Genomic DNA, 26,387 nt, shown 5'->3' with positions numbered 1-26,387 from the left:
TCTGTATTCCTTGACATTAGTAAAGGGAATACCACTCGTTGTACATGCCGTATTTTTATACTTTGATCAAGTCTTCCACACCATCTCTGCCGCAAGAAAAAGTAATTATCTACACCTGTGTAATTCCTCGCAAGCCACTGCAAGGACATGTAGCGGGGAATTTTAGTTCACCAGTCTTGCATGCGCGATCAATTTGTCCCTACGTAGAGTTAGTGTAACCATGTACTCAAACAAAATTAGTTATCACGAAAGAATCTTCTTGCATGCAAAAATATTCAATTTAAGGACGATATGGAAGCAATGTTATGCAAACGGGTCTATTTAACGTGAGTGCAGAAAATCGACAAAATGTATACACTTCCAATACTAATTATCTCCTTCGCACTTGAGTTCATTTCTCTATTGATTTATCATCGTACGAGGAAAATACAACATTTCAAGTCCATCCGTTCCGTTGTCCATCTACCTGATTCAACACACGTGATATAATCAACAATAGTAAGTGGGGGCCTGTAATATGTCTTGAACCTCCTCAGATAAGTGACTTGTTTCAAAATACACAGTAAATATAACCTTTGTTCCCATCTATTGTCAATTAATGGCTCCCATTTTAACCCTCCCAATGGTTTCGTGATACTAGTACGTTGCTCACTATAAATTTTCACAAATTTCTCTGCTCCGCGTTGCACTCGATCTATGTCTAAAACTAAGCCTAGCTCGTGGGGTTTCCATACACTTGCAGCGAACGATAGGGACTAACTAACACAAAATAACAGAGTTCTTTAACCCTCTCATCAAATTTCCCAAGTATCCTTATATATATATATATATATATATATATATATATATATATATATATATATATATATATATTATTTCTCTACTGTAGACTTGTCTACCGTCAAGGAAAGCACTTAACTCCCCCAAGCTTCGCGACGCCACACACGCATACATGCGCCCAAAGCAGATAGCCTCTCTTAGTTTCTCACCTCATGCCTCTCTCTTAATGAATCATGCTCAACGGCCTTCTCAACAACCTTTCAGATTCAGACACTTCATTTTATCTTCATTTTCAATCACAAACCTTATTTTATCATTAATAATAATGGTCAAACAGGCATTCTGCTCTAACATTACCTCTCCCTTATTGAACAACACCAATACAACCGTATTTCTTTCGCTCAAATGATCTCTTTTTCATCCCCAAAATCAATTTCCTGACCACTTAGAAAACTTCCTCGGAGTCTCTGTTGCCATATGAAACGCGTTTTTACTCTTTCAGTATCATTTTTTTGCCTTAGGCTCTGTCTACCATTGAGCAAACCCTCGGTATCAACCGAAACCGAAACTCCGCCGGTATTTTTATTCCACACGGACTTGGCTACCCTTTTTGGCCTCCTCTTTCCCACACCCTCCACCCCGAGTTTTCCAAACGTCTTCCCCTGGTACAAGATACACATTCCCCACTCGAAACTGGCCAAGAGATGGAATACCTTTCCTTTGTGATTTCTTACTCGCGGTATTGCATAAAAAATTGCATTTTGGAACGATAACACACGGTGTGCGTTTCACTACAATATTCCTAACACATTCATGCTACATACTACGTCTTTGATGAAAGAAAAACTCATTTTACCTTGCCAGACGAATCCACACCAAATTCACCAAGTAAATGTTCACCAAATGCTTTCAAAATAGGTATTCGACGAGTCATTCCTGATATCCTTAAATCGACTTCAAAACCTGGCCCACCATAAATCACTTCCCACAAAAATTAGCGTATAAAAACGCTTTCATGAGAACATAGGTAGTCTGGTATCATACTCAAAAAATTGATAATATGCCTCAAGCATTCCGCATACCACACAATCCGGCCTCAGACACCAGCCTCACCGACGACCCCATTCGACAACATATTACAGACCCTTTCTTAAATTTTAGTATATGCTCCAAATAAGAGATTTTCGTTCCCATAAATTATCATATTCATCCAACCTAGTTCTATGACCCCCTAATTCTATTTTCTCTCAAAACCTAGCTTAACAACTCCGAGCGTGCTATTGTTACTAGTATTTACTTCTTTGCTGAATGAATCACCGTATTGATTGACCATTATCTACAACCAGTTTTCACGCCCCTCCTCTACTCATTTAAGCTTCCCACCTCTTCCTAAGTCTATTATATTCAGTCTCAATCCCTAAAAACACAATTAAAGTTATTTAGGGCTACCAAAAATGTTACTTCTCTCTTACATCCACCCTCACCCTTTTAACCAACTTTCGAATCGCAGATTTCCTCACATAATTAGTATTTATGGAGAATTTCTTCACTGGCTACGTAGCATTTTTCTTCAGATGAAAGGTACCGCAATGAGTACACACGTGACTCCGTGCCAAGCACTTCATGAGCCAGCTCTAAAGTATTTATCATAAACTAAATCTCTCTTCTGGTACCAATGCATTCACTATATCATTCTTCTTCGGCCGCACGGACATAGAAAACTAATAACACACATTACACATCTCAAAACTTCTTCCTCAATATCTTCCATATTTTACATATTGGGCTCTTATTCAACGTTCCCCGAAACATATATCTTTCTTTAAATAAAACTCTTAACACATATTCGTCTTCAAAAACCATAAAACATACCTACATTTCCGCAGCTGTCACACCTACCACACTAAACGCTTCATAATATTGTCCCATTTCTTTCCTGGGCACTGCAATTCCAATGCATTCCCCTCCCAAATGAAATATACAAAAAGACTTCCACCATTCACTTAGCAAACGCAGGTACCTCTCCAGAATTTCCTACTCGATAGGAAAATCCTACTTCATTTTCCCTGATACATTTCTCGGATCAATTCAAACCGCCGTGATAGTTTCAACCTAATCACCACCTACTACCAGGGCATTCACAAAATCCATTAGGTTGTATAGAAACTTTATTGGACAATAAAAATAAATGAGTCCTTTCTTCCCCTATACTTCTCTTTAACGCCCCACAAATTTGCCCGAATTCCTATAGCCCACAGATCCTCACTTCCCCTGCCCCTCCTTCCCACTTCCTGCGTGCCGACAGTGCATCCGCCTAGCGAGTAACTGCTGCCTCCCACTCAAGGTTTTCTCCTTCGAACCAATTTTAATGGACACTTGTGATTAAAAATTTCATATAACACGTGTAAAATCGCCGAACTTCGTTCATTGGCGAATGCACCTGCACTCTCACCTAACGCATCCACAATTTCAGTCACTTCACACTAACTTCCACAAGCCTGAACACCCCGCTTCCCACTATCAATCACATGAAACCTTATTCACTGGAACCATGTTGGATTCCCTTTCATAATCGGAAGGAAACCTATAATATATTTATAGATAAAACATATGGAGAGAACCCTGGAGTTGGCTCAAAAAGCTACACAATGTTTTTGAATTGCCCTCGTTAAACCAGTCAAACTAGCAAAATATAGCAACCTTTAAATCCCCATTACCTTTCATTTATTTTATTACGAAACTTCCTATCCTAAAATATTTAGTCTGTAAACATCATTTTTCTTCGTTCTACGGAAGCAAAATTACCATTTAAAGGCAAAAGTATATACAGGCGTGTGTTTGCCCTGTTTATGATATGTACCTTATACACTCATAGATGAATAAATAAAACACAACCAGCCATAAACAAACGTTGTGTGTATATGTATATATACACACACATATATACATATAAATATACACATATATATATAAATTAACATATATATATAAATATACATATATTATTTATGTATTATGTATATATTATATATAGTATATTAATTTAAACCATATATATAAATATTTATATTGTTTATACATATATAAACCATAAACACAGTAAGTAGGTGATGTGGCGTGTGAAAATTCACACATCAGGGTAGGGGGGCCAGTTCCTTTCCCTGTGCCGGTTATGGTTTCCCAGGAAGACCTGGTACCCGAAAAATCACTTTAGCTTGGGTGAAGCTGCAGGTGCCCAGAGTGCCTTGCTCGGGAATCGAACCCGGGACCCTCTGGTCAGCAGTCCAACGCTATATCCACTGGACTACCGCGACCCACACTCATATATAGATATATACGGAACTAACTATTTTTCGAATTTTCGGTGGTCGTAGCGACCGTTATCAAGGAAGAGAAGGATAGAACAGAAGGGAATACGAGGGCTGGAACGATGGCTGGAAGGAGAAGGTGGGGAGAGAATTCGGAAGGGAAGGGTTTGGAGGGGCAGCGTTAGAAGGGCGGGGAAAATGTAGAAGGTGAGGGGGTGGGAGGGGGTATGGAAATGTTTGGAGCAGGGTAATTAATGTTTAATATTGAATCCTGGCAAATTCCAGGACTCCAAGAGCCAGATGAAGGATTGCTCTAATGTTTTGAGTTTCAGTGGAGGATCAGAGGGTGGGAGGGATGTATGATCCATCTTAGCAGAGTACACATAAAGGATCAACACAGTACAGAACACGAACACAGTAGAAGTGGGGAAGGTGGAATTAACCAGATCACAAGCGCAAAAATATTTCATAGACCGGGACTTGAACACCGGATCCTTCCACATGCCGGGCGGATGCTCTAACCGCTTGAGCTATCCAGGACACGTAATTTGCACTGAGATCTGCGGTGTTTTAAGCAACCGAGTGTCCCGATTCTTTGGTCAAGATATGGCGTTCTGGAGCTTTTTTACCCACCAAAGGAAAAATAGACAGCACACAAGTGGAAAGGATAATAGGTTAGCAATTATACAACATCATAAAGGATAAGAACAGTATATATACATATATATTTATTTATTTATATTTATCGATTATGTTGAAGCACTCACAAGAGCAATATAACATTTATACGGGACAATAGAACACAAATAAAATAGATAACACTTAAAGGACACTCACATTGTAGATTGTTTGAGCTTTCGGCCTTCTCCGAGGCCTTCTTCAAGTAAGACTGAACATTTTTTGAAGAGAAGTTAGGGGCCTGGAGTGGGGGGAGGAATGGTGCAGGGAATGCTGGGAGGGGAATTAAAGATGGCGGTTTACGGTGGGAATTTTAAAAGATCGGAAAGCTAGTATGTACGCGGATTCTCGAGTTCTCACCTCTATATTGGTGGCTGAATCGGGTAGGGATTCTAGGATGGTAAGAGCAAAACACTGGCCGAATGAAAGGTTGTGGGAATTTGCGTGTGAAGGGAGAAGAAGAGAAGAGAATTGAGGCAGAATTGCAAGAGTAGCAGTGATTGTTCATTCGAATGGATAAGGGGATAATGCATTCGCCTATGTAAAATGAAGTACATTGTTTGCATGACAAAGGATAAATAATGTTTTTTGAGAGGCAATTAGCGTGGGAACGAGGTGAGAAGGCAATGAGGATATGTGGGGTGGGGAGCAGAACTGATAAGTAGACATGTTTTACGTCGGGGGCGGTTGCAAGTAGGGGAAATATGAGGACATTTTTCAAGGGGGGGGTGCCAAAGGGTTGGTGGATCTCAGAAGGTTTTTGAGATTGACCGGTCGACAGACGACGACGTCGCTCCATTTAACCAACATTTTAATAGGTGAAGGAAAAGCCCCTTACAAAACGTGCATCATTAACTATTTAAATCCCTGTACCCCGTGCCCAAGGGTATATTCGGCCGTTAAGAGATTATGATTCCAATGAAGAGTCAATATTAAGAGATGAGGCTGGAGAGCTTATCTTCAAAGACTATTTGCTGTCTCACGCGAACGGAATGATATATTGTTCTTTCACGGAAGCGTAAACAGAAGAACACGTGGAAACCAAGCAAATTCCGCCAGTAAACCTTCTCTTTTACATGTCCACTTGAGGACTGGGTATTATTTGATAAGCTTTCCTGGCTTTAGAAGATCATAGACGGATGACGGGACAGACCATTGGCAGCCAAGCATCTCCTCAAAGACAAAACTATTCTATTTCCATTAAAAAATAAATTCTACATCAGATTTCGTGTGTCATGAAGGCTAGAGTGGATTGAGGCATTTAATGATTTAAACTTGTTCCGGACCGACCTGCGTGGTACTCTATGTCCTCTATTTAGATAGCATCGTCGGCTCATTCGAAATTTGTTTATTCGTAAAATATAGGCTCTCCACGGCTCATTCCCCGAGACGTTTGTACCCATTACATGTGTATCGCCGGAAACGCTCTGGAAACAAGCTTCGAGCCGTCTCGATGCCACGATCTCAAACCAGCTCAAAGAGGAGGGATGGGCCGGGCGACGCAGACCGTCCTTCGTCCAAGTGGAAACGGTTTAATACTCTCCGTGTCCAATAAATTTCTATCGTACGACACAAAACAGCTACGACCCCTCAGTATCAGAGTCTCATGAAGTATGGACAAGTCTCATGTTTAAGTATTCTTAAACTCCGGGTCGTAGCTATCAATCCCTCAGGTCCCCAATAACGATTTCATTCCGCTATCTCTGGTCGCCATCCCCCGTCCCACTCATCCGACTCCTTCCCCAAAAACCCTCTCCCCCTCTCAAGGCCCCCCTATTCCCCCGCACCCAACCGAAAAAAATGCAACCCTTTCCTCGGACAACCACCCATCCTCGACAAACTATCATTCACCCACCCGCTCACGCACATGCGTGAAGAGATGGAGGCGGGGGCAGGGAGAGGCGACGGCTCACCACGCACCAACACGGCCCCCCTCCTCCTCCGTCCGAGAGTAGTGGTGCGAGGGGGAGTGGGCCGGTGTGAGAGGCAGCGCCTCGGGGAGCGGCTCGAATTTGGCCGAGGCGTGGGGTGGGTGGGAGGACGGCGTGTGTGTGCGCTCGCCGACTCTCATCCCCCCCGCACCAACCCAGCCAAGCCCCCCTCCTCTTCCCACGACGAACCATAGGCCATGTCCTTACCTGGTGCAACGACGAATTCGACCAATAAGGAACGCAAAATTAACATCTTGCAGTCAATTCGGTATATTAAATGGCATATATCTAATATTATTACTAGTGTATCGGAATGTCTGGCCATTTTGATGTGACCCACCGATAAGGATAATAGCTTTTCAATTAAAGCGTGTCCTGTAACAATTCATATCACCCGGGGCATTAATTTAAATGCCATTAATTTCTAAGGATTGCTCTCTCCCTCTCCAACCCTCCCTCTCTCTCCGCCAACATTTCTCCCTCACTCTCTTCTTGCCTCAATTTAATGGCTATATAGAGGTAAATTGGAAACGATTTGAGGTCACTCTTGCTGTGCTGCAAAATGGATTGTATCACGATTAGAAATTATATGCCTAATTGATGCTAATTCTTTAATACTTGTATTCACCATGAACGTGTGTATGCATGGTGAAGTAGTCTTACCTTTAAATTTGACCTTACAAAGAAAGCCTTACATGAACTCATGTGGTAATTCTGTTGTTAGAATCCCCGTACAAATATTTCGAATCTGCAATTGAGTGAAGGTTCTCTGACTTCTAGTAATTTTCTACTGAATACACCTACATAGTACTCCGCAAGCCGTAGCAAGTTCATGGAGTGTTCAGTCACCAGCCATGAATGCAAAATCACATTCATTACTCCTCCAGATAGACTTATAAGGTCGATAATCCACTCGAAAGAAGTTAGTCACATGAAAGAAAGTACATACAAGTTAGAATATTCAGTAGCAGGATATATTTAAATCATGTGGGAAAAATGCTATAAAAATAGGTCTATTTGAAACGCACGTTGGCTATCGTCTAATTGTATGCCATATCAATACCAATTATGCCTTCACGCCTGCGATCATTTCTATTTTGATCTCTAATTGTACTAGGAAAATGTGACATTTTAAATTTGTCTGTTCTACTATGTATCTCCTTGATTTTACGCTCATGAAATGGTCCAGAATAGTAAGTTGGAGCCTGTGAGGCGTCTTGAACAAAATCGGATGAGCGACCTGCCTCAAATTCACGCAGTAAAATTTTCCTGCATTTCAACCTACGATAAAATAATGGCTTCCACCATAATTCTTTCAAAAGTGCCTTGACAATTCTACGTTGTTCATTAAAGCTAGTTAACATACTTAGCTACTCTACATCGTACTCGATTTAGTTCCAAAACTAAACCTGCCTCGTAATGACTCCATATACTCGCAGCACCATCTAGGTGGGCTTTAACCAATAAAATATCAAAGCTGTAACGTTTGTTAGTATGGTTTCCGGCCTGCTGTAAATATTTTCAGGTGAAATACTCTTCTTCCAAAAATTTATCTATGTAAATTTCTAAAAATTAAATTAAGTTTCCATTTCTCGCATCACTTGGATCGCATTTAGATCATTAGATAATGATTCCCTGTCGATATTAATGGATTATCTGTATTTCATTGAATATTCAGCAAAGAGCCGAAGTTAACTGAAAACCAGAGAACTAATTTCATTGGTTTATAAAAGGAACAAATTTGATGGCATAGTTAAACTCGCAATTTTAATAATGCTTTTTTGCCCTCTATAGACCCTTAACACCTCAATATTTTAAAGATAAGTGTAATTTACTCATATTAAAAATATATTATGTCAATTTCTTCGCAATTAATATGGCTTTAAGTTAATGATCGTAAGTATCAAGGGATAGTTATAGGAAATTAGTTTTAGTAAAACAAGTAAACTTCCGTGATGGTTTGAACTATCGATATTTGAATGAGAGCTCAGTTCAATGAAGTAGGATTGTCATTGTTTGAAATTCATAGCTTCACTCTTTCTGCGGATTTTAATCGTTCTTCGAAAATAAAGACCTTATTTAGCGTAATGCAATTCTCCGTGGGGGAAATTCCTGCTACCTGCAACGTTGGGTCGCATTCCCTAACTTTCACAGTCTCCTCGGGGGTAGAGTGTTTTGTGTTGCATGTTCATGTCGTGGTGGAGGTTCGCATTCTTGCTTGTTTTGTCCTGGCTGGCGTGTTGTTGGATGGCTTTCGTGCTGCATCCTGGGGTGTAGTTGTTTGTTAGTTAATGGTACATGTGTTTGCATGAGTGTTGGATGAAGGAAATTTTGCATGAGTGTGTGCGCTGCTATGGGTATAATTTTCCATGTTGTTGTTTTCCATGTGGTATTGTTCCTTTTAACGGTTGGTGACATAGCACCCCCCGCCACACGCCCTTGCGTCGGCTTGCGGGGTATTATGTAGATGTAAATGTAATCCACCTTCTTTTCCTATCTCGAAAGACCGTCTGGAAGAAATGTTTTGATAGGACCTTCGAAATGGACTGGTAATCCTTACCCCTGCTACAAATATGAAGTGGTTTCCCAAATGGTGTTTCTTCGCCCTATGGCGCTAAATAAGGCACATCGGACCCGTATGCACACAGGGTTAAGGACGCAGCGATTGATTTCAGCGAGGTATTCAGCAGCAACAGCGGGTGTGCATTACTGTAGTAGAAAACCGAGACTGTTTTTTGTAATGTGGTTGTTTGCGATTGATTGAACCTTGGTGAATATTCAATACATGTATACACAAGTAGTATGCTCCATCTATTTTTATATGTCCTAGATCGGTATTCTAATGTATTGGCATTCATTCCCTAAATATAGTATTTTCTCAAGAAAGAGTACATTTTGGCTTTTCTTTTTTGGTAACCGAGATTCCCGACCAGAGGATTACTGTTTGCTTTCATTTCTGCGTCCTCTTATAGAAAGGAATGGAGCGTTTGGTGTGGTATGGGTTATTGTTGTTTTTTGGTCGGTTTTAAGTGTAAAGAATATTTCATCATGGAGAATGGAAAAGCTAAAATTAAAGTTTTAAATGAGCCAATATGTGAATTGGATATTGAAACAAGTGTGACTAATGACTAAAGGAGCCAAATTAAGTGGTATTCATTTAACAACAACACCTTGTTATGTGCCATATAGGTTTTTAATGCTTTAGTAGATAGGTAGGTCTTTGTTTGTTTTAGGTTACACAGTCAGTATTTTTCAATGTTGGTCTTTGAAATTCCTTTATGATGAAATTGAAGATGGGCAGAAAGGCTAGTCAATTATTTGATAACATTGAAACATTGTCACTACAGTGGCATATTCAAACCCCAGAGATTCTTTCAGTTGGGCGGTTGCGGGAGGATAAAATTGGACGACCGGGTTTGCCTGGTTTATGGATCTTCGGAAGGATATACAAATGAAGCCTCCGCGGGTGGGGAAGGAATATATATATATATATATATATATATATATATATATATATATATATATATATACATATATATATATATATATATATATATATATATATGCATTTTTATAATGCATATTCGTATTTTTTCAAAGTTCTGTGATATTTTCCTAACATTCCCTTCAGAACTCTGTGATTGCTTAGGGTGGCATATTTACCCTTATTTCATTCCGCGGAAATATTCACTCTTCCGTTTTGGGTACTTTCGAATACTAATTAATAAAATTAGGTAAACGAATATTCATTTGTCATTCTTATGTCGTTCACAATCTCTTTATGGTTTCTGTGGTGTCAAAAGGTACCCGGGTGCGATATAATATAATGTCCTCGACACATCTAATCCCACGAAGGTGACCAGAGTGATTTGGAGCTAAGATTTCCTTTTCCTCTTGCACCAGCAAGCACGTGTGTCTTGACGAACCCCTCTGCTGGGCATTAGGTTTGGGAGGGCGACACGGCGGACAAGGAAGGAGGTGACGAGACCCCTGGAGAGGGAGGGGGGTCGGGGTGGAAGGTGAGGGAGCGTATGGGTAGCGCCAGTGATGAAATAGTTAACATGGCAGGGGTGCTTTCGAGACTTTCTCACTCCCACCAACCCCTCTCACTCTTTAGCCTCCCCTGTCTCTCCTTTCCCCTCCGCCGTAACCGCCCCCCTGCCCCACCCCCCTGCCTCCCCTCAGTCATTCCCTGCCTCACTAGCTCTCTCTCCCTCTCTCCGAAAAAGTTTTATATCACCTGTCAAGATCGCCACGCAACGCTTCCTCCCCATCGGTGAGATAAAATAACTTAATTGAGTGGAAATGGTGCTTTCTTGTCTGGCAAACCGTCCACTCGCCACCCCCCTCCGAACCCAAAGGATAAAGTCTAGATAAGGAACGGAAACAAATAAGACGGGATGGAGGAGAAAGAAAGGTTCGCCTTGACAATAGGGATAGCAGCGGGAGGGGGGGATGTGCTAGATGGAGGAGGAATGGGGGGGGTGCGTCGGAAGGGGCTTTATGGTCTTTTAATTTGTTCCCTTGTAAAGGCCTTATCTCCGGCCTCTTGCCCAACCTCGGGAATCCTCTCCCTCCCCTCCCCCCTCCCCTGCCCAGACTCCAGCCCCCCTGGCCCACCCACTTAATTGGTCCGGCCGATAGTTTAGCTGGGTGTGGGTTGTCTCGTTTGTAGAGGGGAGGGGTGGTTCGAGTCGACCGGCGACCGCAAAGGACACTCCTCCGCCTCCGAGGTCACATCCACCGGCCGCCCTCCACCAAGGGTCTCGGGGAATGTCGGCGGCGGAGGGAGTGGTCGGACGAACCGACGTCTTCTGGGTGCACCGGAAGGGTCGGAGCGGAACGGCGGGCCAAGTGGTGAAGGGATCGATTCCGAGAGCTCATTTGTGGCATTGCGCTCGGATATATTTCATGAAGAATGTCCCCTCTCGCACCGGCAGGAGGAGGTCCTCTGTCTATTGCTGTAGGGAAGGGGCGTCAATTCATACTGTCCGCGAATTGAAAGGGGATGGGGTCTTGTGGGGCATTTACTGTCGGATGCACCGCAACTGCAGTAACGGAGGCTTTTTCATGGTTTCTTTTTTTGTTGTGAATGAGAGTGTGCAAGAATATATAACGTTTAATGCCGATGCTGAAGACGCATAAGGTAAAATGATCGTCGGAAAGTGAAAATACAAAATACTAAAATGTTTGTTTTGTCTTTGCTATTCTAAAACTAAATATACACAAATATCCAGTGATCAACCACAAACGTGTGTGTGGCAGGGGGTGCAAGTACTAAGTGGGATGGGTAAGGTAATGGCTAGGAATGGTGGTTCAAGGGTTAAGAAAAGGAAAAAATTCCTTTTTAAAAGCCAAAAAGACGTATTAAGCCATATGCATGCTTGCGGAAAATCTCTTATCAAGCAAACAATAAATTCATCTACTCTAATAAGCCCTTTTGTAAGAGAAAAAGGAGGAAATAAAAATGAGCCTCAACCACTCGTAGTTGTTGCTCTTCCACGTATGCTTCAAAATTGTATCTTTGCCGTCATAGGCCTAATAATATATTATAATTAATAATTTGGTTGTTATGGATTCTTCATATCCTGTGCTGCTGCAAGCACGTCTTTCCTGTGATTGTTTTCTTTCCTTTTCTCAGTATTTCTCTTCTTGCTTTATCTTACTTCCCTTATTGAAATATCACATAAAATTATTTTGCGTAAAATGTCCTACAATCTTTGCCACACAACCTACGCATGCTTGCATGTGCACAAAGTAGAGAGCATCACGTTGTTTCTCACCTCATGCCTGTCTTCAGGAATAATATCCAACGGATTTCTTAGCTATCTTCCTTCATATTCAATCACACACCTCCATTCATCATCAATCATAAGAGCTCAGACGCATTATCCTCGACCATTACATCCTCATTATTGAGAAACACCATTGGCAACCTTATTTCTCTCGCATTACTATCCAATTACCTTATTATCACTTTTTCAACCACCCAATTAATTTCTTCAATTGTTCTCATTATTTCCTACTCACTTTATTTACTCAACATTAAAATTCACATAATTTCCTAAGACTATTTGACTCTGTCTAAATCCCTTAATTTTTAACCTATTTATGGCCGCCAAAAATGCCACTTCCTCTTTGCCACTGACATGGCCATGGTTAAAACCATTCGCCACCGCCCTAGCTGCAGCTTGCGGAGTATTATGTAGAGGTAGAAAGGTAAGGAATCCCTTATTATCATGGTCACTCTCTCGTTAATACCATATTATCTTAGATTGCCTATCAATATCTCGTGATGTACCATGCCGAAAGCTCTCTCCACATCCAAAAATACGATATATTTTTGGATTATCCCTCCTCCAAATTTCACGATACCCTCTATATTTTTAGTAGAATTTTCTTACTGATGTTTTGAGTGAAATTGTTTTCATTTTCTACACTAAAAGAAGACAATGTCAGACGTTCCTCCTTTAGGTCAATGACCTAAGACTAGAATGATTTTTGGATTAACTTTAAATATTCGTTTTCAATTTGCTTATGAAGGTTTTCCGCGTCATCTTATTCGTTTCATTTATTATTCTAGGATTTTAATATCTGGCGTTTTCTTTAAAATCTCCTGATTCATTTTCCAAAGAAAAAAGACATTCAACTTTTCTCTGTCGTTCCTCTCTGGAGGTGATTCCTCGCCAACAGCGGGGTGTCACATTCATTACCTATGAATTTAAGAGCGGGGATCAGGAGTTGTATGGCCATAAACAAATAGAATATCCAACTTCTTATTTTCTAGTTCTTGGTCATCTGTCTTTGAATAGGAGATTACACACACACACACACACACACATATATATATATATATATATATATATATATATATATATATATATATATATATATATATATATATATATATATGTATTATTATTAGATATATCTACCGGTTAAGGTAGGTTTTTGGATGGACAAAGCTACTAATTAAATAATTTGTTACTCCTAGCAAAACACAATATCCTACTCTACATCAGGTCCCTCTTCATCTCTGAGTACTTACTTCCTCCCTTCATCCCATCAAACATCCCTATCCATTTCCTTCCCTTTCCTCGTTTGCCTAACATTCTCTCCTCGATCAGAATCTTCAACATCCCACTGCCGGTCAATACACCCTTCTGTCTATGTGAGTGGATACTTTTCCTGCCTCCATAGGATTTCTCCCAACAAACCCCTCTCTTCGCCTACCTTACCAAGTACTTCCTCATTTCTTTTCTTCTCTGACCATTTCACCTTCTTCATTCTTCTCCACACCCACTTTCAAAAGCCTCCAGTCTACGTCTATCCTCCTGCTTCAATGACCACGTTTCCGCGCGTACTCATCAACTCCCTCGTAAAAGCCTCTTTGCCTTTGTAATTGCTCTTTGTAATTCTTCTCCTTACTTCCCTACTACTTTGACCGTGTTGGTCCAAAACACTTCCCAGATACGTAAACTGTTCCACCTGCTCCAGTTTTGGCCCTCCTATTTTAATTTTTAGCTTAGCCTTTTTCTTTCTAGAAAATCTCATAACCTTTGTTTTATCAATATTAATTCTCATCCCATACCTGTCGCACTGAATTTCCAATTCAAAATGCTTGCAACCCCTTGGCTGACTGAAGAACTAAAGCTTGGTCATCCGCGAACATAACTGATTTTACGAATTCCCCGCCCACTTCCACTCCTACCTCCAACTCTTCCCATGCCTCTTTAATTATTTCCTTTGCATACAGGTTGAACAGCAACGGTGATAATGGGCAACCCTGCCTTACACCTCTTCCTAACACTGCCCATCCCGAATCCCCGTTCCCCACCCGCACCTGAGCAGTTTGAGATATGTACAGGTTGCGGATAAGCCTCCTTTCCCTCCAATATATTCCTATTTTCTGCAATATACTCATTAGTTTTTCCCAATTCACTCTATCAAACGCTTTTTTGATATCTACGAAACAGGCAAATACCTCCTGGTTGTGTCCTATATTCCTCTCGATTAATAATCTCATTACTGCAATGGCATCACGCGTACCTCTCCCCTTCCTAAACCCTAACTGATCATCCCCTAAGTAATCATTTGCCCTACACTCTATCCTTTTGTTTATGATCCTGAGAACAACTTTAGCTGCGTGGGATATCAAACTAATTGTCCTATAGTCATCACATGATGTAGCCTTTTCCTTTTTCGGAATAGGGACTAAAACTGATCTCACAAAGTCTTCCGGCCAGATTCCTTCCTCATAAATACCACGTATCAGCCCATATAGCCTCTTCCTCCCACATTTTCCTAAACATTTCAATAGTTCCACGGGAATGTTATCAATACCCACGGCCTTATTTAATTTCATCTCCACTAATGCCCTTTCTATCTCATCTTCTAGCATGCCTGGGCCTAAGCTATCTTCCTCTACGTCATATTCTTTTTCAATGTCTAACTTTGTTGGTCTGAGTTCTTTACCATACAGTTCTTCTCTATACTCCTTCCATCTCTCTTGTATCTTTCCTGTGTCAACTATCATCCTTCCCGCCTTATCTCTAACTGTTAGCATAGATCTCCCTTTCTTACTTCCCGATAAAGATTGAACTTTGCTGTACAGCGCACCGATTTCACCCTTCCTCTGCAGACTTTCCATATCCTCCCACTGCGTCTTCCACCATGCTTCTTTTGCTTTATTTGTTGCCCGCCTCAATATATTGTTTAACTCTTTGTACTTCATTTTGCCTAACTCTGTATTTACATTCTTCCATTTTCTCCGCTCATTCATCTTTCTAATCATCTCATCCGTGATCCATGGTATCCTAGTCCTTATAGCGTTAACGGTTGCAATAGTGCCTTTTGCGACTTCCGATAACCCTTTCTTGATACTTTCCCATTTTTCTTCGACAGTACTATGCTATTTGCCATCCTCCATGATATCCTCTACCGCCTGTTTGTATCCCTTCCTTTTCAAACCTATTAATGCTTCTACATTCCATTTTCTAACTCGCGGCCCTTCCTTATTCTTTGAAACGGACGCTACATATCATAATAACTAAATTGTGGTCAGAGTCCGCATCCGCTCCCGGGAAGCTGTGCGAATTAATCAGACTGTTCCTAAACCTATGCCTAACCAGGATATAATCTAGCTGATACCTTTTTGAGTCACCTGGCATTTTTCATGTATACCTGAGTCTTTTGTGGTGTCTAAACCAAGTGTTGGTGATGACTAACCCCTGTCTCCTGCAGAACTCAACTGCTTTCTCCCCGCGGTCATTCCTCGTGCCTAAACTGTAGTCCCCGACCTCGTCGCCATCTCTTCCTTCGCCTACCGTCGCATTCCAATCTTCCATCACTATCAAATGTTTCCCTGCAGGAACACACGCGATTATGTCCTCTAACGGGTCGTATACCCTATCGACCTCTTCCTCCTTATGGTTGCTCGGTGGCATGTATACCTGAATAATAACCAAGGTCGTCGGTTCTGCTTTTATCTCTACTAGTAGTATTCTATCCGTTACCTGTTCTATGTTGACTACGCTTCTTTCTACCTCTTCATTTAATACTATGGCAACCCCTCGTTGGCTCTCGTCCCCGCCGCTGTATATTATTCTATACTTATCATTCCAGTAATCCCCGCTATCCTTCCATCTCACTTCGCATAGACCTAAAATATCTATTTTACCCTTTTCCATCTCTTGCTTAACATTCTCGAATTTCCCTGTCCTCGTTATTGTCTTAACATTCCAGGTTCCTATTCTAACTAATTTGGTCTTCTTCTCCTGCGTCTTCTGTCCTGCTGCTGCTGGTTTTCGCTTGCAAGGGTTTCGTCGGATGACGACCGCGGAAGCCTTGCCTCCTCCGCTGCCGGGCACGACACACGGTCGATTGGCCCGAGCCCCGTAGTTGCCAGGACTCAAAATCTCTGTATTGTCCATCATATTTATCTTGGGAATGATAATTGAGGTGGTTTTCCGTTGCCTTCCTCAATAGTGTTTTTAACGTGACACCATGACTTACTGGCCGCCCCACTGGGGTCAGACACCATTGCAGCCGCTTCACTGAGGAGCAGACGCTGCGTGGACTACCTTTCGTCTGGCTCCTAACCTTCGACCTATCTGACATGGGTGACCCTACCAGGAGCAATTATTATTACTCCCACCAGCACAGCTCTAGGGGTCATCGAAACGCACAAGCCCTTCCACCACGTCAAGATTGTAGTCCGGGGAGGGATATATATGTATATATATATATATATATATATATATATATATATATATATATATATATATATACCATAAACACAGTAATCAACCCGAAGGTCGGTTTGGTAGGTGTTGGTAGAGTTCACCCAGTACTAAGCCCGACGGCGTGTGAAGTTCACACATCAGGGTAGGGGGGCCGGTTCCTTTCCCTGTGCCGGTAATCGTATCCCTGGTACCCGAAAAATCACATAGCTTCGGTGGAACTGTCGTTGCCCAGAGTGCCTGTCCCGGGAATCAAACCCGGGACCCTCCGGTCAGTAGTCCAACGCTCTACCCCCTGGACTACCGCGACCCACGTATATTTTATATATATATATATATATATATATATATATATATAAAATTACATACACACACACATATATATATATATATATATATATATATATACATACACCCCTCCCCGGACTACAACCTTGACGTGGTGGAAGGGCTTGTGCGTTCCGATGACCCCTAGAGCTGTACTGGCGGGAGTAATAAAAATTGCTCCTGGTAGGGTCACCCATGCCAGATAGGTCGAAGGTTAGGAGCCAGACGAAAGGTAGTCCACGCAGTGTCTGTTCCTCAGTGAGGCGGCTGCAATGGCGTCTGACCCCAGTTGGGCGGCCAGTAAGTGATGGTGTCACGTTAAAAACACTAAAGAGGAAGGCAACGGGAAACCACCTCAATTATCATTCCCTAGAAAAATATGATGGACAATAGAGATATTTTGAGTCCTGGCAACCACGGAGCTCGGCCCAATCGGCCGTGTGTCGTGCCCGGCAGCGGGGGAGGCAAGGCTTCCGCGGTCGTCATCCCACGAAACCCTTGCAAGGGAAAACCAGAACAGCAGGACAGAAGACGCAGGAGAAGAAGACCAAATTAGTTAGAATAGGAACGTGGAATGTTAGGACAATGATGAGGACAGGGAAATTGGAGAATGTTAAGCGAGAGATGGAAAGGGGAAATATAGATATTTTAGGTCTATGCGAGGTGAGATGGAAAGATAGCGGGGATTACTGGAGTGATAAGTATAGAATAATATACAGCGGTGGGGACGAGAGCCAACGAGGGGTTGCCATAGTATTAAATGAAGGGGTAGGAAGAAGCGTAGTCAACATAGAGCAGGTAACGGATAGAATACTACTAGTGGAGATGAAAGCAGAACCCACGAACTTAGTTATTATCCAGGTATACATGCCACCGAGCAACCATAAGGAAGAAGAGGTCGATAGGATATACTATCAGTTAGAGGACATGATTGCATGTGTTCCTGCAGGGAAACATTTGATAGTGATGGGGGATTGGAATGCGACAGTAGGCGAAGGAAGAGATGGTGATGAGGTGGGGGACTACGGTTTAGGCACGAGTAATGACCGCGGGGAGAAAGCAGTTGAGTTCTGCAGGAGACAGGGCTTAGTTATCACCAACACTTGGTTCAGACACCACAAAAGACGCAGGTATACATGGAAAATGCCAGGTGACTCGGGAAGATATCAGCTAGATTATATCCTGGTTAGACGCAGGTTTAGGAACAGTGTGATAAATTCCCACAGCTTCCCGGGAGCGGATGCGGACTCAGACCACAATTTAGTTGTTATGAAATGTAGCGTACGTTTTAAAAAGATAAGGCAGGGGCGGCGAGTTAGAAAATGGAATGTAGAAGCATTAAATGGGTTGAAAAGAAAGGAATACAAACAGGCGGTAGAGAAAATCATGGAGGACGGTAAAGAGCTAAGTACTATTGAAGAAAAATGGGAATGTATCAAAAAAGGGTTGTCTAAAGCGGCAAAAGACACTATTGGAACCGTTAACGCTAAAAGGACTCGTAAACCATGGATCACGGATGAGATGATTACAAAAATGGATGAGCGGCGAAAATGGAAGAATATAAATACAGAATTAGGCAAAATGAAGTACAAAGAATTGAACAATACATTGAGGCGGGCAACAAATAAAGCAAAGGAAGCATGGTGGAAGACGCAGTGCGAGGATATGGAAAGTCTGCAGAGGAAGGGGGAAATCGGTGCGCTTTACAGCATAGTTAAATCTTTATCGGGAAGTAAGAAAGGGAGATCAACGATAGCAGTTAGAGATAAGGCCGGTAAGGTAATAGTTGACGCAGGAAAGATCCAAGAGAGATGGAAGGAATATGTAGAAGAACTGTATAGTAAAGAACTCAGAGCAACAAAGTTAGACATTGAAAAGGAACATGACGCAGAGGAAGATAGCTTAGGTCCAGGCATACTAGACAATGAGATAGAAAGGGCATTAAGGGAGATGAAACTAAATAAGGCCGTGGGGGTAGATAACATTCCCGTGGAACTTTTGAAATGCTTGGGAAAATGTGGGAGGAAGAGGCTATATGGGCTGATCCGTAGTATTTATGAGGAGGGAATCTGGCCGGAAGACTTTGTGAGATCAGTTTTAGTTCCTATTCCGAAAAAGGTAAAGGCCACGTCATGTGAGGACTATAGGACAATTAGTTTGATATCCCACGCAGCTAAGGTTGTTCTCAGGATCATAAACAAAAGGATAGAGAGTAGGGCAAATGATTACTTAGGGGATGATCAGTTTGGGTTTAGGAAGGGGAGAGGTACGCGTGATGCCATTGCAGTAATGAGATTATTAATCGAGAGGAATATAGAACACAACCAGGAGGTATTTGCCTGTTTCGTAGATTTCGAAAAAGCGTTTGATAGAGTAAATTGGGAAAAACTAATGAGTATATTGCAGAAAATAGGAATAGATTGGAGGGAAAGGAGGCTAATCCGCAACCTTTACATGTCTCAGACTGCTCAGGTGAGGGTGGGAAACGGGGAGTCAGGATGGGCAGTGTTAGGAAGGGGTGTAAGGCAGGGTTGCCCATTATCACCGTTGCTGTTCAACCTGTACGCAGAAGAAATGATCAAAGAGGCATGGGAAGAACTCGAGGTAGGAATGAAAGTGGGTGGGGAATTCGTAAAATCAGTTAGGTTTGCTGATGACCAAGCTTTAGTTTGTCAGTCAGCCAAGGGGCTGCAAGCATTGCTTAGTGAATTGGAAATTCAGTGCGACAGGTATGGGATGAGAATCAATATTAATAAAACAAAGGTTATGCGATTTTCTAGAAAGAAAAAGGCCAAGCTTAACATTAAACTTGGAGGGCAAAAGCTAGAGCAGGTAGAACAGTTTACGTATCTCGGTAGTGTTTTGGACCAACACGGTCAAAGTAGTAGGGACGTAAGGAGAAGAATTGCGCTAGGCAAAGAGGCTTTCACAAGGAGGAGGGAGTTGATGGCAGGGACTTTGAGTAAGGATGTTAAGAAAAGACTCGTAAAAACTTTGATATGGAGCATAGCTATGTACGGAGCGGAAACGTGGTCATTGAAGCAGGAGGATAGACGTAGGTTGGAGGCTTTTGAAATGTGGTTGTGGAGAAGAATGGAGAAGGTGAAATGGACAGAGAAGAAAACAAATGAGGAAGTACTTGGTATGGTGGGCGAAGAGAGGGGTTTGTTGGGAGCAATCCTATGGAGGCAGGAAAAGTGGATGAAGGGGGTGTTGACCGGCAGTGGGATGTTGAAGACTGTGATAGAGGGTAGAATGTTGGGCAAAAGAAGAAAGGGAAGGAACAGGATAGGGTTGTTGGACGGGATGAAGGGAGGAAGGAAGTACTCAGTGATGAAGAGGGACCTGATATTGAGTAGGATGATTGATTTTGTGTTTTGTTAGGAGTAATAAAATATTTGTTTTGTAGTTGTGTCCGTCCAAAAACCTACCTTAACCGGTAGATTACTTAAAAAAAATATACATACACGGACACTTAATTTGTGAACGTCAGTGTAATTACGTATATTTTAAGGTCATTTTGGAATAAGTACTGTACGCACTAATAATCACATCTATGTGGGTATCATATTGCGATTGGTATGTGGTTAGCAGACCTAGAACCTAATTAAACGAGAGGCAATTATGGAAAGGGAATGAAACTTTCACTTTATTCTGAAAAGTAATTCACCGTTTTGCGTCGACTTTGCATTTTAGCGCATGTGGCCATTTCGTACGCGTCAGAAATATACCTCAGGTTTCTAAACTTTTTAAAAACATTTCCAGAGGAAATTGATTCCGAAAACATCAAATAAAAACATGGCAAGTAATTAAGTATTCATATGGTACACCCTCACACTACCCCGCAAATCGTTACAAAGATGAATGGTAAGGGGTGTTAAGTCATCAGCCACTTTTACTCCTATGTTTACTCATTAATCTGGAACCCCGTCAATCACTGGACGAGCACGTGGAAAGGGGCAATCAAACACCATTTATGTAACATCCCTACCTGCACTCATTTTAAATATTGTAATTTTACTAATAACTCTGCTGACAGCACTAAGAACACAAATGAATAAACCTATTAAAACGGGATGGCTCACATGTGACGTCACTAGGCAGCATTCTACTCATGCATGGCTGGAAATTCACAAATAAATTAGATCTTCCATTTCATTTACATGACTACCCAACACCCAGTACAAGGGCAGTTGGTGGCAAGGGCTATGGAGTGGGTTAGCGTATGTGTTATTAATTGCCAATGATGGTGTAAAAAGATTTATCTGTTGAACTCCTCCGAAACAGGACATAAATGTTTGGCTGTGTGCGTTACTGCCCAGACATTTTAAAGTCAGACCCATGCAATAGGCGAAGAATAATAATTAACTTAGCTATCGTACCCGTAACCGTGAATTTATATTCTCCAAATTGAGAGTTGAACGCTTGCACGGTCATTTTAGGATGGAAGGAAGAGGGATCCGCGAGGGCCTTACGTTTCGTCTACAGCCCTCATAATTCAATCCAGATTCATCTGCCCCTCTGGACTCACTTTTCCCCTGGATTAAAGGCTCAGCGCTTACTCTAGAACCCTGCTTACCGCCAGTGGGAAGAAAGGTACCCTGTTTTCTGCTACCATGCAAGGCAGAAATTCCCAGTGTTTTAAGAAACATTTGAACATTATAACTTTTTCAGATAAACCTTTCCTTTGATCATTAATCCCCGAAGAAAAAATTTGGATTTTATCACCAAGAATTATTAGCCTATTGATCCACTGAAGGATTAGTGTCAAATGCAGTGCGGGAAACTTTAAGCAATACACGACACTGTTCAATCAATTTAAAGTATTAGTGCTAGTAAACAAATGTTTGGATTCCAAGAATACAATTAGGCTATAATGATGAGAATTATTCATAAGTTCTAGACTATACCTTCGGGTTGACGAACATGGTGGAAATGTTTTTTTTTGAGTATTGTAAGAGAAATTTTTAAATTCCATAATTTTTTGCAAGGAAATTTTTACTCATTGTACGTATAATTTAAATATATTGAACAATTTTTATGGGGTACCATACAATATATTGTGTAAAGTAGGTATCATTTGGGTTAAGTTAACTTACCATTGCAAATTATGATACATAGAATAAAATTTGATGTCTTGAAGAAGTTGCACTATACCAAGTTATTAGATCTGGGCTTCTCGGAAGAAGCCAGACGACTTTTATCGACATCAATCATGATTGTAATTTTTCTAAACATTCTTACTATGCACAAAAATGAGAAAGGAATAAAATGCCATAAAAGGGTATCTCACGCGCAAGAAACAACTAAATTAGCGCAAGGTGGGAAGGGTGCAGGTTATGAAAAACATGGCCTAATTTGCTCAGGATTAATGTATGAAAATCCGATTGCCATTTGAATAGATAGCATTTTCATATGGGCTCACGTTATCTTTCAATGTACATTTACGATGCGGCACCAGGGTTCACAATTTTATGGAGCACAGAGATAATACTTTCCATAAATTGAACGCAATGTACACCTGCACACAAACATATATGTAACATAACCTATCCCTGAAAATAGTATTCCAACCCTCCAAAATCTGCAGATGTCATAGTATTGTTGACTCTATGACTCTAATTTTAGGAGACGGAAGATGAAATTCAGACGACTGGAGGCCTCGAAATAAATGACCACGCCGCTGCCTAAAGGGTGAGTGACCCGGGTCGGGCCCCGCACAAGTTCGATGAAAAATACTCCGTTTTGGAAGAGTAGTATGACAGAACATTTATCATCTTCAGCACATCACCGGGCACCTGATGCTCGAGACATAACTACCAAATTCAAGATACCATATGTATATGAAGTTTTCAATCCCTCCGGAAAGAGAAAAAATCAAAGGAATGATTACGATAAAATTTATATTATTATTTTAAAGGTGAAGTAATTCAAATGACTCTGTACGGCGAAATTAAGACCATGCATCACTCCCTATCGACAACACTATCGGAGGCATCAAACCTTCCCTCCCACGCAGTCACGCCGCCTTTTCCTCTCTTCACCTCTCTCTCTCTCTTGGTTTCTTTTTTTCGTTTGTAAAATGGGCTCTCTCTCTCTCTCTAAGGAAGGAAAATAATTGAGCGGTATTTGACAAATTGTGGACAAGGTAATAAAAATCACAGGGTGGATAGCATCACTGAGCGATTTAATTTAATTGGGCATTCGGGAACGCATTTTCTTCCCTTGGACATCCCACAGTTGGATAAAATACGTCCTCTCCACCGTAGCCTGAAGATAAGTAGAAAATCGTGTCGATAATGTGAGGGTTACGGGGTTGGATGGGGGTGCGGAGTTTACACGTAAGAATGGGCAAGGCGGGTGGGTCGGTTTTTCACGATTGATTTAGAGCCTTCGTGGGTTCTTCTAAAGTGACAAAATCGATAATTACAGGACGTTGGTTATATTCAAGTTCGAGGGTTTTCCGGATCGGTTTGGGTGGCATAAATATTAGCGGAAATTAGTGGCGAAAGAACGAAGTGAGACAGAAAATCGAAAAAGCATGTACCGCCTTAAAGTTGATGGGAGGAAGGAGGTAGCGCCGAGCTCGCGGGTCGAAGGAAAAACGGTGATATAAAATTTAAAAAAAAAGCGGCTGGAAAGACAAAAAGGAAAATAACACGAGAATACAATCGTGGAAAGCGACGACGTTCATCGTTTTCCGTGAAAGGCTGAAACAAGGGAAGATGGAAGGGGATTTAGGGCGCTCCGCCCGACAGCTTCATTCTCAGAAATAAATGACTCGCCGCGGCCCTGTCAACTCCCGAGCTCCCCGCCTCGTTTGACGGATCCGCCGCAGACGCGCGCGCCCCGAGCCACGTGGGCCACGTTATCGAAATAGGCTTGGCGGATTGTTTGCACGATATCCTCAGCGTTGACGCAACAGGCGCGAAAAAGGAAGGGAGAAGGCCATTGACGGGAAGGGCTTGCGTGCCCGCTTTACGCTCCGTCTCCCCTCCGTCGGCGGCGTTTAGCGCATAAAGGCTAGCAGTGGTTTTCCCCCAACTCCCCGTCATCACTTGTGAGGAAATGATTGAAGATTCAATCTCCCCAGAGGAATCACCGACAGAAAAAAAACCTCGTTTCAATATTAAATCCACTACTGGTCTTTTCCAAGTCCAGGAATTTTTAATTATACTCCGTCATGTCTCTTGAAAAATCAAAATGAAAGACGGAGGACATGAATCAATGCGCACAATATTGTCATAATGTCTTGAAATACAACATCAATAGACTTTTGATTTAGAAAGTATATTATCAGTGGTTATCAATCCTGAGATTGAATTGTAGCAGCTGTCCAAACATCCTGTTAACCGCCATTTTCTCCGTTCCCTCATTCACCTTTTACGGTATCCACCGGTATTTACTCATTCAGTTACTTTCCCTATTTTCCTTGTGATGGCCCCATATTTTTCTCCATAATCTTCTCTCTTTACTTGTCCTTCGAAATAACTCTTCATTTCTTATCTTTCCTATAAATTTTATTTTTATCATTCTCCATTCCTTCTGTTCTCTAGCGTAGTCCTTTCCATATGCATAGAAAAGAGAGAACCTGATTTAAGAGCTTATAACCTATAATTTTTAATGCATTTCTTCATATATTATTTTCCGTTTGCGACTTTATCTTCTGGCAGAAAACCTCTTTCCCGTTGCTTTTTTTACGGGTATTGACTTGTACAGAGGGCTACAGATCCCTGTTTTACTTCCGCCGCTAGTAATTTAGCCACAAACTAGAGAAACCCTTGGTCCAGTTTGGCTTTCTTTAGTCTTATTTGAAGAAGATTTCCCCCATTTTGCTGCAAGCAATGACTTCATCTAAAGTTTTGTTTTATTTTGAAAGTGAACTTTTTCCTACTTTCCATATGGACTAGAAGAGGGTAAATCAGAATAACTTGCTGATTTGAAGTGAATTCGAGTTCAAATCAGCAAATAATGCTGACACACCCTTATCTTAGTAAAGTTCCACTTCCTCCATTCAAGCAGTGTTATGTCATCCGCTATTCGAAACATACTTTACCTTGAAGAATTCTGCATGTCCGGGTTTTCACCGCGTTGTTGTTTGAAGCCGACAACAGTTTCGCCGAAGTTTCATCCGGCGTCTTCAGGTCGAAGATGCCGACCTTCGACCTGAAGACGCCGGATGAAACTTCGGCGAAACTGTTGTCGGCTTCAAACAACAACGCGGTGAAAACCCGGACATGCAGAATTCTTCAAGCCACCGCCGCGAAAATCTACGCAGCCATACTTTACCTTAACAAATTAAAGGAAAACTCCTATAGCCGTAATAATTTGGAAGCACTCGCCTCGGAATGGAAGCAAATGTTGTTGTGATGGTTCGTAGGAAAAGAATTTGCACGACAGTGACAAACCACAATCTATCAACCAGAATACCCTTCCGTAGTAGTTTTCGGGAATGTTGCTTCCTCGCCAGTGCCCAAATACAGACACAAACACCCAAACCTAATTGGGATCCTTCACAGGGTTAAAGGGTATCCGTTTATTAACACATACATTTACACACTATCCCTGACTGTTTTCAGGAAAAAATTCCGTGCCAGGGACAACTACATAGCTGGCATGCTCACAAGCACTCAGGAAAATAATCACTTTACATTCAAAAAGGTCTTAACTACTGGGAGAATATTACTCAAACTGAGCAACGTCAAGAGATAATAGCAAAGAAGGAAAGACGAAAGTGTGCGTCAGATAAGCGTATTTCGGCCACAATGAACAGTGAACTGAAGGCAACAAGTCACTTGCCACAAAAAGGTTTTAAGAATATTAAAAGTGAAGCAAATCAATAAATTAAATATTTTTTCCTTTACTTTGTTAATTTAAGAGGTCGCAGAGCTCAAGTTTCCTGGATTTTATACTTACTATTCTTCCCAGAATTCAAATTCCATCTTCGATATTGTTCTTCTCGTTAATTTATTGCTAGATTTACCTATAAAATATCTTGCACTCTCTTCTTCCTTCTATCTGATTGAGTATTCCCTCTGTGATACCTTTTACTTTCATCTAAGCTATTTATTAGCCTAAATTTTCCTCGTGCCTTATTTAAAACCATTCTCCATTTCTTTGCT

This window comes from Hetaerina americana, unplaced genomic scaffold (assembly GCF_022747635.1).
Source record: "Hetaerina americana unplaced genomic scaffold, ioHetAmer1.1.p SCAF_31, whole genome shotgun sequence".
Classification (NCBI taxonomy): Eukaryota; Metazoa; Arthropoda; class Insecta; order Odonata; family Calopterygidae; genus Hetaerina; species Hetaerina americana.
The sequence above is the reverse complement of the archived record's forward strand: the minus strand, read 5'-3'. Positions refer to the sequence as shown.